Raw genomic sequence first — 15,305 nt, 5'->3', positions numbered from 1 at the left:
TTGTCATATATTATTCTCGCATTATAATGCTAATTTCTTTCATGCTTTTATGCTTAATTGATATTTGCCTTAATTGTCTTACTGGTACCCCTTTATCTGTTATATATTTGACAGTCTTGCTGATTAGTATTAAGTGTAGCCTTCCAAGATTTGGTACGAGATTCCTTCTTGATGTGTAGTTTTTATATTCATTAACTGTAGAGATTCTTGTGATTCGAATTGTTAAATTGATTGCACTTAATTATTTATTTTTATTGATATGGTGGGATCGGGTGGCACGCCGCAATAGGTGAAATAAGTGTGGATTGATATGGTGAAATAAAGAAGGATTTATATTGATACGGTGTTGATGTTAGGCTATAATCTTGTGTTTTAGTCATTTATTACATTCCAATTTACTGCACTTTAATTGAGTTTGAGTGTTAATTGCTAGTATTTTGCACTAATTGTGTGTTTTATGCCTTGTAGGAGTGATTCCGAGCTATGTAGATGTTATGGAACTAATTCGAGCTAATTGGAGCTTCGAAGTTTGGGTAAAAGCCCAGAGGAATAAGCCGGAATCGTGTTCGGGGGTCGAGGATCACTTCTGGGTGTCAAAATTCAAGGAAGAATAATCTGCTGAAAAATGCACTGGTGCGACGCACTGGGCGACGCATCAGTGTAAAAATCTGTGAGAAAATAGCAAACTTCAGAGACTTGGTTTTTGGGGTCGGTCAGAAAAAAGCACTAATGCTACGCACCCTGCTACGCACAGTGCGACGCATGAAATACAATAAGTTTGCAAGTTTTCCTATTTTGCCTAGGAAAGGGTGATTTCATTTGGGCCCCACCCTACTTGGTATAAATACATGTAAAAATGGTATTTTCTGGACTTTTGACACATCTAAGACCTAAGGAGGCTAGAGAGAAGATGGAGAAGCCAAAGCACAAGGAATTCATCATTCAATCCTCACTCGAGACAAGAGTTTGGATCGTTTAATGCTTTTCTTTATATTTGTGATGAATTACTCCATATCTATGGAGTAGTTCTCTTTAGGGATTGATGTATTTGGTGTTTTGATGATTGTTTGTGGATATTAACTCTAGTTTTTATGTATTGAATTATTTTGGGTGATTTAATAATTTTATCTATATTCACATGTTCATGTAATCGAGAGAGGCATAACTTTGGATGTTTTTGCATCATCTTGTTGGTTGAATTTATTGATTCTTCTTAGTAATCGAAAGAGGCTAGTTAAAATATTATTTAGACCTAGTTAGGAGGATAATTGAAAGAGGTTCTCCTAAAGACCAGTCCACTACGAATTCGTGCATATCTTCACCGAGCATAAATTGGTTCATATTGTGAGGTTGAGACTTAATCGAGAGAGGAGTTTGTACTAAACGTTTGAATTAATAATTGAGTGAATTCGAGAGACTTACTTGAACATTAGAAGTGAATTAAAGAGAGTTAAATCCCAGACAATTATCTTGCACCTATCCAACCAACCCCAATTTTCTCCTATTGATAACTTCTTTGCTTAATTTTGTTTAATTGTCATTAGTCAATTAGATCTAAAGTCTTAGTTAATTTTAGTTCTTAATCATATAATCTCAATTGTTGATCATCTTGGATAGCAATCTAGCTACAAGCTACGAAAATACTGTTTAACTCCAATCCATGAGGATACGATAATTTTCTATACTATCTTTGACTAGCGAGCATATTTAAGTGTGTGTTTTGAGCTCGACAAATTTTGGAGCCGTTGCCGGGAATTGGCAATCAATAGTGTTTGAAATAGTTTTTAGTGCTAATTCAAGAATTTTTTTTTTTTGTTTTTTCCCTTTTTACGGTTGGTGTTCTTTGACTGTGCGCAGGTTACAGGTTAGATTGGTGCATGACTTGATCTTCTGGGAAAGAATTACTGCCATACGAGCCAGAAATAGAAAAACAACAACAACAATTGAAGAAGGAAAGAAATCTCACCAAGACGTTAGAAAAGGTTGGGCAATCCTCAACCAAAGATATGGCCGGAAATGGTGAAGATAATGTGGACCTGGCTACGAGAGAGGTAGCCCAACAAAGAGAAAAAGTGGCACGAAATACTGAAGAAGCAGGTTTTAGAGATGCACAACATATTTATGAAGAAGAGAGGGGTCACAGACTTAATCAAATTCAACGTGTGGGTGCAGGACATTATAGAAACATAGCTCCCGGTGCTGGGAGACCACTTGGTGATTACTCTAGATAGGTCTACAACCAAGGTTTGTCAAGCATTCGACTACCTCCAGTTATAACAAACAATTTCGAATTGAAGCAAGGGTTGCTTCAAACTCGGCAAAACTGTTGTGTCTTCAGAGGAAAGATGAACGAAGATCCAAACAATCTTCTAATGGACTTCGAGAAGATCATGAACACCTTTCAATATAATGGTGTTTCACAAGATGCAGTTTATGTAATGGCATTCCCCTTCACACTGAAAGATGATGCGAAGCAGTGGCTTCGAAGCTTGCCTCAAGGATCAATTCGAACATGGGAGGAGATGACCGGAAAATTTCTTAACAAATATTTCTCCTCAACTAAAACGGGCAAGTTTAGAAGAGAGATCCATAACTTCTGCCAGAAAGATAATAAAACAGTTTTTGAAGCTTGGGAGAGGTTTAAGGAGATAGTCAGAAAGTGTCAACACAGTGGTATTGTACTCTGGATGCAACTTCAGGATTTTTGGGATGGGATGACACCGGCCTCACGCAAAACATTGAGCAATGTAACTGGAGGTCCATTAATGAAGAAGACACCATAGGAGATAGTCAATATTCTCAATGAATTATCTGAAGATGCAAATCAGTGGCCCTCTGAAAGTCCTGAAAGAAGACGGGCGAATGATGTTCACCCAGTTGATGCTAACACATCTGTGTAGGTACAACTTGACGATATGGCGAAGGAGATAAGGAAGCTGACCTTAGCTTCAATACAGACTTACAGAGTGAAACTTATGCAGCATGTGATATTTGTGAAAGATGACACCCTACTCATGAGTGTCAAGCCTCAACTAAGGAAGTTAATGCTGTTGGAAATTACAACTTTAATGCAATGGGTGAGAGGCACCCCGCTTTTTCATGGAGTTCACCAGGAGGTACAACAAATGCATGGAAACAAAATAATGCAAGACCTCAAGGACAAGGGGCGCCTGTTTTCCAAAATCAGCAAAGGCAGCAGTTTCACCCTCAACAGCCAATTCAGTCTGGGTTAGAAGATCTAATGAAGTCCTTCATTGTCAAGACATATGAGAGATTACATGATCATGGTGCAGCTATCAAAGAACTTGGCACAGGGTTGCGAAATTTGGAGAAGCAAGTGGGACAAATTGCCAACATATTGTCTGAGAGGATCCCAGGTATTTTGCCAGCTGACACTGAAAGGAACCCCAAAGAAACTGTAAATGTTGTAACTTTGAGAAGCGGGCAAGTGTTGGAAGAGCCCACTCCGGTCCAAAAAGAGATTGTTCCTGAAAAAGAAATTGGGGAGCAACTGAAAAATGAAGTTGATAACAAAGAAGACAATAAAGAAGGGAGCTGTCAAGAAGAAGAAGGAGGACACTTCGAGAAGGGATAAATCTAATGAAGAGAGCAAGCACATGCCTGCTTTACCTTTTCCCCAAAAGCTTTATAGAAAGAAGCTGGATAAACAATTTTAGAGGTTCCTAGATATGCTGAGATATGTTAATGTAAACTTGCCATTCACAGAGGTGCTCTCCCAAATGCCAACTTATGCAAAATTCTTGAAGGAGATCCTTATAAAGAAAAGGAAGGTCGAGGAGACATCAATGGTCAAACTCACAGAGCATTGTAGTGCTATCTTGCAAAATAAACTCCCACAAAAATGTGGAGATCCAAAAAGTTTTACTATATCTTGCTCTTTAGGCTCTATTAAATTTGATAAATTTTTATGTAATTCTGGCGCCTCAATTAATTTAATACCTTTGTCTATTTACAGGAAGTTAGAGAGTGAGATTGGAGAGATAAGGTCGGTACCAATATCTTTGTAGCTGGCTGACCAAACAACTCTGATACCCGAGGGGATAGTGGAAGATGTTTTAGTACGGGTAGATAAGTTTGTATTTCCTGTGGACTTTATTGTAGTAAATATGGAGGATAATAAGGAGGTCACTCTCATTTTAGGAAGACCATTCTTAGCAACGGGCAGAGCAATATTAGACATACATGATAGAAAAATCATGCTTAGAGTGGGGGATGAGACTGTAACTTTTGAGATGAATGTAGAAACGGGGGTTAAAAAAGAGAATCCAGCTACAAGTGTTGAATGGAAAGTGAAGAGTTCGAAAGAAAAGGCTACAACGAGTGGAAAAAATAAGTGTGGGGTGTACCCCAAAAAGGTTGAGAAGAAGCTGTCTGCACTGGTTCAGGCGCGTGGAATGGAGCCCGACTTCGACTCAAACCCCGACTAGATATTTAGGGAAGTTTTCTCAACTTTATACTTTTTAATTGTGTGTCATGGGGACATGCCACACCTTAAAGTATGGGGTAGGGGGATAATTATATGTTGTATGTTGTATGTATGTTAGTTTTAGTTTTTGTTTAGTAAAATTGAAAAAAAAAACATAATTTTTTTTAAAATTTTAGACTTTTCCCGACGATGGATATCATTCGACAGGTTTCTTGAGGGATTTAAGTCGAAATAAAAAGATCGAAAGATTTTCTTTTGTTAGGTAGAGTAATAATTCCCCCTTGATTTTTCTTTGTGCCGTAGTTCTTTTCCAAGGGTTTTGTTTGAACCGGGTGTAGTTAGTTTTTGTTTTTAGAAGTAGGAAACCTTATGCTATGATTTGAATTGGAAGCAATGTCTCTTGACTTTATTATGCCTTGAAAATAGTGAGTGCTTTAGTTGTGACGCTTAGGCTCAGTTTTTGACTTTTGCATAAGCACCTTAAATTGTATAAGTTTAACTTTGCTTAACTGCTTTGACTAGAGAGTCTTGATCATTCAATCTTGAGTGATTTATGTGCCGTGTGTGTGTGTGAGGTTTTTGTGTTATTCTGTGCATTGCATTTGATGTCTAGAACTTGCCCCGTGTGTTTGCAAAGCGAAATAGTAGTTTTGTTTAGTCTGGGAAGTGATATAGGCATTTTTTTGTTGAGCCAGTTATATGCTTTTACCCACCTAATTGTTATGTACCTTAGTTAACCCCGTTGAGCCTGTAATCCTGTTTCTTTTGGCAACCACATTACAAGCCTTACCCATTTGTTTGAATTGACCATCTATTTGAACCATTTACCTCTTGTGAGCACTTGAATTTAGTATGAACTTTGTAAAAGTTAAAGTGTGGGGTGTTGGTTGGGCTTTCGAGTGGAACTATTGAAATAAGGAAAAATGTGCACTGTTTTGAAAAAGTAAGAGCCACTTGAACTGAAAAAAAAGAGAGATTAATTGTACGATTGTGAAATATTCCTTGATAGTGGTTACTTATGATGTAGTTGTGCTTAAATAAGTTGGGAGTTAATGTATATTAATGTGAAGGTGGAGTTATGGTTTGACATAAGTGTGGGGTTTCGAACAATAAAATGTATGTATTAAAGTGCTTAGGGAGGAGGTGTAGTCACTCTTATATCTAAATGTATCCTACCCGTCCCGCAGCTTACATTACAACCAATGAAAGTTCTATTTGATCCTTGACTGAATGGGCTCGATTAGTTGAGTAGTACACTACGGGCAAGCCTATGGTGCATCTTTTGTGGCATATGAATGTTGTTTCTGAGAGTGAGTGAATTCTTTCTATTTTGAGTTCCTAATTATTCTTAACTTTTATTGTGTGTGAAACTATTCTCTATTATTGTGAGGGCAATTGATTCATGAAGGAAAGGCAATGTTGTTGACCTCTATATTAGAGTAAGTGAGTGAGTTGTAAATAATGCATGGTGCTTTTAAGTCAATTCTTGAGGTGAAGATGTTACACTATTGTGCTTAGTCTATTTTAAATTTTCTTGGTGTAATGCGTTAGGAGAGTTGCTTAGTAATGTTGTGTCTATATAAAGTGTGGTGTGATTGATCGAGGACGAGCAATGGTTTAAATGTGGGGTGTTGATGATAGGCTATAATCTTGTGTTTTAGTCGCTTATTACATTCTAATTTACTGCACTTTAATTGAGTTTGAGCGTTAATTTCTAGTGTTTTGCACTAATTATGTATTTTATGCCTTGTAGGAGTGATTCCGAGCTATATAGATATTATGGAACTAATTGGAGCTTTGAAGTCTGAGTAAGCCGGAATCGTGTTCGGGGGTCGAGGATCACTTCTGGGCGTCAAAATTCAAGGAAGAATAATCTGCTGAAAAAATGCACTGGTGCGGTGCACTGGGCGACGCATAGTGCGATGCATCGGTGTAAAAATCTGTCAGAAAATAGCAAACTTTAGAGGCTGGGTTTATGGGGTCTGTCTAGAAAAAGCACTGATGCTACGCACCCTGCTACGCACAGTGTGACGCATGAAATACAATAAGTTTGCAAGTTTTCCTATTTCGGCTAGGAAAGGGTGATTTCGTTTGGGTCCGACCCTACTTGGTATAAATACATGGAAAAATAGTATTTTTTGGACTTTTGACACATCTAATACCTAAGAAGGCTAGAGAGAAGTGGAGAAGCCAAAGCACAAGGAATTCATCATTCAATCCTCACTTGAGACAAGAGTTTGGATCGTTTAATGCTTTTCTTTATATTTGTGATGAATTACTCCATATCTATGGAGTAATTCTCTTTAGGGATTGATGGATTTAGTGTTTTGATGATTGTTTGTGGATATTAACTCTAGTTTTTATGTATTGAATTATTTTGGGTGATTTAATAATTTTATCTATATTCACATGTTCATGTAATCGAGAGAAGCATAACTTGGGATGTTTTTGCATCATCTCATTGGTTGAATTTATTGATTCTTCTTAGTAATTAAAAGAGGCTAGTTGAATTATTGCTTAGACCTAGTTAGGAGACCAGTCCACTAAGAATTCGTGCATATCTTCACCGAGCATAAATTGATTCATATTGTAAGGTTGAGACTTAATCGAGAGAGGAGTTTCTACTAAACATTTGAATTAATAATTGAGTAAATTCGAGAGACTCACTTGAACATTAGAAGTGAATTAACGAGAATTAAAATCCCAGACAATTATCTCGCACCTATCAAATCAACCCCTATTTTCTCCTATTGATATCTTCTTTGCTTAATTTTGTTCAATTGTCATTAGACAATTAGATCTAGAGTCTTAGTTAATTTTAGTTCTTAATCATATAATCTCAATTGTTGATCATCTTGGATAGAAATCTAGCTACAAGCTACGAAAATACCGTTTTACTCCAATCCCCGTAGATACGATAATTTTTTATACTATCTTTGACTAGCGAGCATATTTAGATATGTATATTTATTGATATGGGGGATCGGGTTGCACGCCGCAACAGGTGAAATAAGGGTGGATTGATATGGTTAAATAAGGGAGGATATATATTGTACGGTGGGATCAGGTTGCGCTCTCGGGTTGTACACCGCAACATATATTTACTTACTTATTATTATTATTGACATTTATACTGTGGAATAAGGGATGATAGTGTTGCATGGTGTGATCGGGTTGCGTGCCTCAACAATTTATGTGTTTTCTATTCCTTATTATATTGTGGTCGCTTCGATACTTTCGTACGAGACTCTAAGGATTGGTATTGATTTTCTTTAAGGATTGAGTTATTTCCATGAGTTAACTACTTTATTTCGTTTTCGTGTTTTCCTTTCTTGTCATTATTTTATACTGCGTACAGGTTATAGTATGTGACCCGCTTTAACCTCTTTACTATTTCGTTGAGGTTAGACTCGGCACTTATAGAGTACATGAGGTCGGTTGTACTCATACTACACTCTACACTTCTTGTGCAGATTTTGGTGTCGGTCCCAGCGGCGGTCAGTAGATTACTCAGGTTGACTATCAGTGTGGAGATTTGAGGTACAACTGCTCGGCGTTTGCAGCCCTGAAGTCCCCTTCTACTTTATCTTAGCTGTATATTTTTATTTTAGACAATTTTACTTTCATTCAGACCTTTATCTGTATCATTCTAGTAGCTCGCGCACCCGTGACACCAGAGTCGGGGTTGTATAAGATATTTTAGTTTTTATGATTTTTCGCACTTTAGTTTAGATTATTTCAGTTATTTCAGCTTCTTTATTATTATTTAATCTGAAGTGTTAAAAATGGATAAACTATTCTAACGTTAGCTTGCCTACCAAGTGAAATGTTAGGCATTATCACAATCTTGATGGTGGGATTTCCAGGTCGTGACACTCTCCTTTTTACCATACATATTAAAAAATTACATCATTGTACGTAATAACATAGGGTTTGACTGCTAATAATTAAGGGGGTGATTCACTCACCACTTAGGTTCTCTCGAGAATGAACTCTTATAACCTGTTTGTCCAAGCTGGAGAAATCAACTTATTTTGAGAAGTGTTTTTTTCAAAAGTGCTTTTGAAAAAAGTACTTTTAGAGAGAAGCAGTTTATGTTTGGCTAATCACTCTGAAAAGACTTTTGAGCAATAATTTGTGTTTGGCCAAGCTTTTCAGAAAGTGCTTTTAAGTATCAAATTACGAATAAGGACATGAATAAGTTTACTTAATAGTTAATATTATAAGTAAATAAATAATCTTAATTTTTTTTATTACAGGCAATAATTAAATATTTTTATTTTATTTAAGTAAAATATGAAAATAAAATTTGAAAGTACTTAATTCTTTTAATATATGTTAAATATATTAAAAATCATTCAACAAATATAAAAGCATTCACCCCTAAAGTCACTATGTATTAGAAAACTATCCTAAAAATAATAAAAAATATTTATACATTAATATCCTAAGTATTAGGTTTAAAGGTTATTTTGATATATACTATATTTTGTTAAGGGTATTTTTGGTAAGAAGAAAAGTCAAAATTGCTTCTACTTCTGCTTTTGGGAAGAAACTACTTTTTTCTGCTTCTCAAAAAATACTTGTGCTTCTTCCCAAAAATATTTTTTTCCCCAAAAAAAGCTTGGTCAAAACATCTCAAATTAGGAAAAAAGTGCTTTTGAGAAAAAAAATAAAATACTTTTGACCTCTTGAGAAGCTTGGCCAAACAAGCTATTAATTAGTTTGGGAAGCGAGATGCTTTCTTCTATATTTGTATTATTAACATTACGGTAAAGGAATGAGAAAAGACAAAAATTGTATGAGATTAAATAGGGGAACAAAGAGAAGAATAATTTGGCTTATGTTGATCGTGAGATCAAGAAACATTCATAGTTCAGTCTTTTGGAGTTAGTCTTGAATATGGATTTTTTTAGTCTTGAAATTTCAATCCCCCGTTACAAACTCATCCGAATATATTTATATATTAAAAGAATAAAATTTGTATTGTAGCTTTGACAAGTCATAAGCTATTAAATGTCACTTGTATATCTTAGGATATGTTTACTATGGATTATAATAATCTAGCACAAAGTATAAGAGAAGTTGATAAATATACCAACTTATCATGTGGGGCCCCTTTGAAAAAAAGTTTTATGAACTCAACAAACTATGTAAATAACATAAGAAATTATGACGGGAAGATTTAGCTTTTATAAAGGAAAAATACGTAATTACCCATTAGGGTTGAACCAATTGCAGTAAAAGTTCTCCTTCGTAAGCAGATATCAGAATTCTTTTCTTGGGGGATTAACTTTTTCATAATTTTTTTTGTTCTTTCTACCAATCTAACACACCAGATTAAAATTTGTGTTTTCTATTTTTGGATATTTAACGATGCAATTTCTAAAATAGAGAGATGGAAGAAATCGTGAATAGGAGGAGTTAGAGGAAGAAAGAGTGTTGCTCCTTAGTCAGAAACAAAGGAGTTCTCCGGTGGAAATTTCGGGCAAGTGAAACTTAAAACAAAAGGTGTGGAGGTCGAGAATTAGGGTAAAAAATTAGTAGATAGTCGAATGTGTGTCTTTTCCACACTAGCAGTATTAGTAGTTACCCTTGTATTCGGTTATAGGTAATCTTTATTATTACATATTTTCTTATTATCTTGCTGTTGATACTGTTTGTTGTCTTATTATCTTGCTGCTTCTATTGCTGGTTGTTGCTGCTTATCGGAAATAACCTCTCTACCCTCAAAGTAGGGGTAAGATCTGCGTACACACTATCCTTTTCAGATCACACTCGTGAAATTATATTGATTTTGTTGTTGTTGATGTTGAAACCGGAAAGAGAAGGTGTGCCACAAGACGAGGAAATAGAGAAATTGAGAAGAAGAGAGAGAAATTTATCATCTTTGTAGTTAAAAATAATTTTTGGGCAATTGGTGATTAGAGAGAAATGATACTTCTAATAGTGTTGAAGTTGTTTAGTTGGAGAAAAAGGAGAAAAGGGCAGGGAAGGGAGGTGATTAGCTGGAGAAGGAGGTTGGGGAAGAAGGAGGGTGGTGATGGCTATGAAATAATGATGGTGCTATGGTGGAAATATTTTGATATAGGTTGTAGTAGAAGAAGAAACAAAAAAAAATAAAAAAGAAAATAAAAGGTGAAATTAAAAATAGTAAATAAAAAGAATATAAAAAATAATATTTAAAAAATAACGCGACATCACCTAGTTGGTGCGCATGTTTCATATATTTGTGTGAATTGGTGCTTGTCAAAAAATGGGGTAATAATTTCACTTCAAACATGTATAAGGGATCATAGTAACCCTTACAAAGATAAAAGGTGCACTTCACAAATTGGTTCAATCTCAATGGATAATTAAATATTATCCCTTTTAAAACATGATGAGAAAAATATGTATTGAATAAGTGCCATGTGTTATACTTTTATTTTTTATTTTTATTATCATATGTCAGTACTTGGTATATATAATCCTTTGACGAGTCGTTTGGTTTGAATACGACTTATGTCGGGATAAGTTATGTTGGGATAAATTATGCTGAGATTAGTTATGCTGGGATTAGTTATTCTGGTATTAGTTTTTATCCACTGTTTGGTATGTTGTATAAAAAATGACAATTGCATAATTTCTAAGAAGAATGTATAAGTTATCCCGACACTAATTACCCCACCCTCTACAAGGTATAACTTATCCCGGTGCTAATTTTAGTCCCGAAATAACTTATACCAGGTTTACTAACCAAACAAAGTATTAAAGTAGTAGTAAATTTTATACCAGCACTATACCTTCTTATACCTCATATCAAACGACCCCTGATTGTATAGTGTATTTATTTGATGTTTTGAAAACACCGATGAAAGAACTTCCCAACGATTTGTTATGAGAAGTTTATAAATTTTACCGCATTAAGCAGCCACATCCTCCGAGAGCTTGTTTTGAGTGTGGTGACACTCGTCATGTGGTGAGAGATTGTCCCAGACTCAGGAGGGGTGCACCTCCACAGACCACTCAGGCACCGCGTGCTCTACCGGGTCCTCAGGCTATGGTTACAGAACCAGCTACCACTCCACCTGTACAACTAGCTCGAGATGGAGGTCGGACAGGTAGAGGTCTCCCTGAGGGGGGAGGCCATGCCAAATATTATGCCATTCCTGCTAGGACGGAGGCAGTTGCATCCGATTCTGTCATCACAGGTATTGTTCCGGTCTGTCATAGAGATGCATCGGTCTTATTTGATTCAGGCTCCACTTATTCCTATGTGTCATCTTATTTTTCTCCGTATTTAGGTGTATCCCGTGATTCTCTGAGTTCTCCTGTGTATGTGTCTACACCCGTGGGTGATTCTATTATTGTTGACCGTATGTATCAGTCGTGTTTGGTTGTTCTTAGTGGTTTTGAGACCAAAATCGATTTATTATTGCTCAGTATGGTGGATTTTTATGTTATTTTAGGCATGGACTAGTTGTTGCCCTATCACACTATCCTCGATTATCACGCCAAGATGGTGACATTGGCTATGCCAGATCTATCGAGGCTAGAGTGGAGAGGTACCTTATATCATGTTCCTAGCAAGGTTGTCTCATTTCTAAAGGCTCAACGGATGGTTGAGAAGGGGTGTGATGCATATCTAGTATATGTGAGAGATATTAGTGCTGATACTCCTACCGTCGAGTCAGTTCCAGTAGTGAGGGATTATCCAGATGTATTTTCGGCGGATCTTCCGGGCATGCCGCCCAACAAAGATATCGACTTTGGCATTGATTTGTTACCGGGCACTCAGCCCATTCTATTCCACCCTATCGTATGGCCCAATAAAGTTGAAAGAATTAAAGGAACAGTTGCAAAAGTTGCTTGATAAGGGCTTCATTCGGCCCAGTGTATCGCCTTGGGGTGATCCTGTTTTGTTTGTAAAGAAGAAGGATGGTTCGATGCGAATCCGTATTGATTATCGCCAGTTGAACAAGGTTATAATGAAGAACAGGTATCCATTACCACGTATTGATGACCTATTTTATCAGCTTCAGGGTGCTAGAGTGTTCTCTAAAATCGATTTGTGTTCTGGCTATCATCAGTTGAAGATTCGGGAGTCAGATATTTCGAAGACTGCTTTCAGGACTCGGTATGGTCATTACATTTCCTTGTGATGTCTTTTGGGATGACCAACTCCCTAGCAGCATTTATGCACTTGATGAACAGTGTATTTCATCCCAATCTTGACTCCTTCGTCATTATATTTATTGACGACATTTTGGTGTACTCCCAGAGCCGGGAGGATCATGAGCAGCCCCTGAGGACTGTGCTTCAGACCTTGAGAGAAAAGAAGTTGTATGCAGAATTTTTGAAGTGTGAGTTCTGGCTAGAATCAGTGGCATTCTTGGGTCATGTGGTATCGAGTGAGGGGATCAAAGTAGATCCGAAGAAGATTGAAGCAGTGCATAGTTGGCCCAGACCATGCTCAACTACGAATATTTGGAGTTTTCTTGTCTTGGCGGGGTATTACCGTCGATTTGTAGAGGGTTTCTCGTCTATTGCAATACCTATGACTAGATTAGCCCTGAAGGGTGCTCCGTTCAGGTGGACCGAGGAGTGTGAGGAGAGCTTTCAAAAGCTCAAGACTGCTTTGACTATATCCAGTGTTGGTATTGCCTACTGGTTCGTGGTCCTATACGGTGTATTGTGATGCATCGCGCATTGGTCTCGACGCGGTGTTGATATAGGATGGTAGGGTGATTGCCTACACGTCTAGACAGCTAAAGGTGCGTGAGAAGAACTATCATGTCTACGACCTCGAGTTAGCAACTATTGTTCATGCTTTGAAGATCTGGCGTCACAATTTGTATGGTGTCCATTGTGAGGTCTACACCGATCACCGGAGTCTACTACATCTGTTTAAATAGAAGGATCTTAACTAGCGGTAGCGGAGATGGTTGGAGCTGCTTAAGAATTATGATATCACCATTCTCTATCTTCCGGGAAGGCCAATGTGGTGGACGATTCCTTGAGTCATAAGGCAGAGAGTTTGGGCAGTTTAGCATATCTACCGGTAGCAGAGAGGCCTTTAGCCTTGGATGTTTAGGCCTTGGCCAACCAGTTTGTCAGATTGGATGTTTCCGAGCCGAGCAAGGTTTTGGATCTTATCTATCATCTCTGATGGGATACCCAATTTATATCGCGGTTTTAGAGATCCGTATAGCATGAGTTGGGTACTCGGGTGAAGTTAAGTACAACATTTCACCCTCAGATGGATGGACAGTCCGAGCGCACTATTCAGATCTTGGAGGATATGTTCCGTGTGTATGTGTGATGGATTTTGGGGGTGCTTGGAATAAGTTCTTGCCACTTGCAGAGTTTGCCAACAACAACAGTTATCAGTCGAGCATTCAGATGGCACCTTATGAGGCATTGTACGGTAGGCGGTGCCGGTCTCCAGTAGGTTGGTTAGAGTCGGGCGAGGCTAGGCTATTGGGTACAGACTTAATGCGGGATGCTTTGGAAAAGGTTAAATTGATTCAGGATCGACTTCGTACAGCCCAATCCAGGCAGAAGAGTTATGCGGATCAGAAGGTTCGCGACGTTACATTCATGGTTGGGGAGCGGGTCTTGCTCCGGGTTTCGCCCATGAAGGGTGTTATGAGGTTCAGAAGGAAGGGCAAGTTGAGCCCTAGATATATCGGGCCTTTTAAGATTCTTGAGAGGGTTGGATAGGTGGCTTACAAACTTGCACTGCCACCTAGTCTCTCTGCAGTTCATCCAGTGTTCCATATTTCCATGCTCCGAAAATATCACGGCGATCCGTCTCATGTGTTGGATTTTAGCTCAGTCCAGTTAGACAAGGATCTATCTTATGTCGAGGAGCTGGTGGGCATTTTTGACAGGCATGTTCGAAAGTTGAGGTCGAAGAACATCGCTTCAGTAAAGGTTCAGTGGAAGGGTCATCCGATCCAGGAGGTGACTTGCGATACCGAGCATGACATGCACATCCATTATCCTCATCTTTTCACCACTTCAGGTATGTCTCTATACTCGTTCGAGGACGAACGTTTGTTTTAAGAGGGGGAGGATGTAACGACTCGGCCGGTCGTTTTGAGAATTAGCCCCGAACCCATATTTATTTCTCCCTCTATTTCATTTTTATGGTTACATAACATGCTGGGAGGTTTGATTTTTGGTTTCAGAGTGAAATGGGACACATAATCCTTAAAATGAAAGTTTAAGTTGTAGGAATTGACCGTAGTTTGAATTGTGTGAAGACAACCTCGGAATGCAGTTTCATGGTTCCAATAGCTCCGTAAGGTGATTTTGGTCTTAGGAGCGTATTCAGATATTGATTTGGAGGTCCTTAGGTCATTTCGGCGTTAATTGGCGAAAGTTAGAAATTGGATAATTTTTGAAAAGTTTGACCGGGTGTTGATACCCAATTTTGCAATCATGTTTTATGGATATCATGCATATTTACAAAATATTATTTTTTGTATTATTACCTAATTTACGGAGGTCATATAAGTATTTTCTATAATTTTAAAACTTTAAAATTAATTTTTCTTGCATTTAAATTACTTGAATATGTATTAATTATCCTTTTTAAATTAGTTTGTGATGACTTAATCATCCAAATTTATTATTTTCATCCACATATATGTTTCATAGTATTTTACCTCATTTTCATGTAATTATATTTGTAGTTTTGAGCTATTTACACAACTTTGCAATAATAGCCTATATGCTGTGCATAATTACATTTTTATTACATTATTTGTGCCCAAATAGTATTTTTATAATGTTAAATTATTATTTTCAAGTACCTTACTACACAAATAATATTTTTATTATTTGTTAATTACTCCATATAAATTATTTT

General features: G+C 37.2%; 1 non-coding gene across 1 annotated transcript; it reads right to left on the bottom strand.

The window, feature by feature from the left end:
* Window positions 1-2,570: 2,570 nt before the first annotated feature.
* On the bottom strand, window positions 2,571-2,677 carry LOC142168471 (small nucleolar RNA R71). Its single transcript, XR_012698330.1, has one exon. It is a non-coding gene; the product is annotated as a small nucleolar RNA R71 (small nucleolar RNA).
* Between the last annotated feature and the right edge of the window lie 12,628 nt (window positions 2,678-15,305).

Source organism: Nicotiana tabacum, chromosome 13, assembly GCF_000715075.1.
Source record: "Nicotiana tabacum cultivar K326 chromosome 13, ASM71507v2, whole genome shotgun sequence".
NCBI lineage: Eukaryota > Viridiplantae > Streptophyta > Magnoliopsida > Solanales > Solanaceae > Nicotiana > Nicotiana tabacum.
The sequence above is the reverse complement of the archived record's forward strand: the minus strand, read 5'-3'. Positions and strand labels throughout refer to the sequence as shown.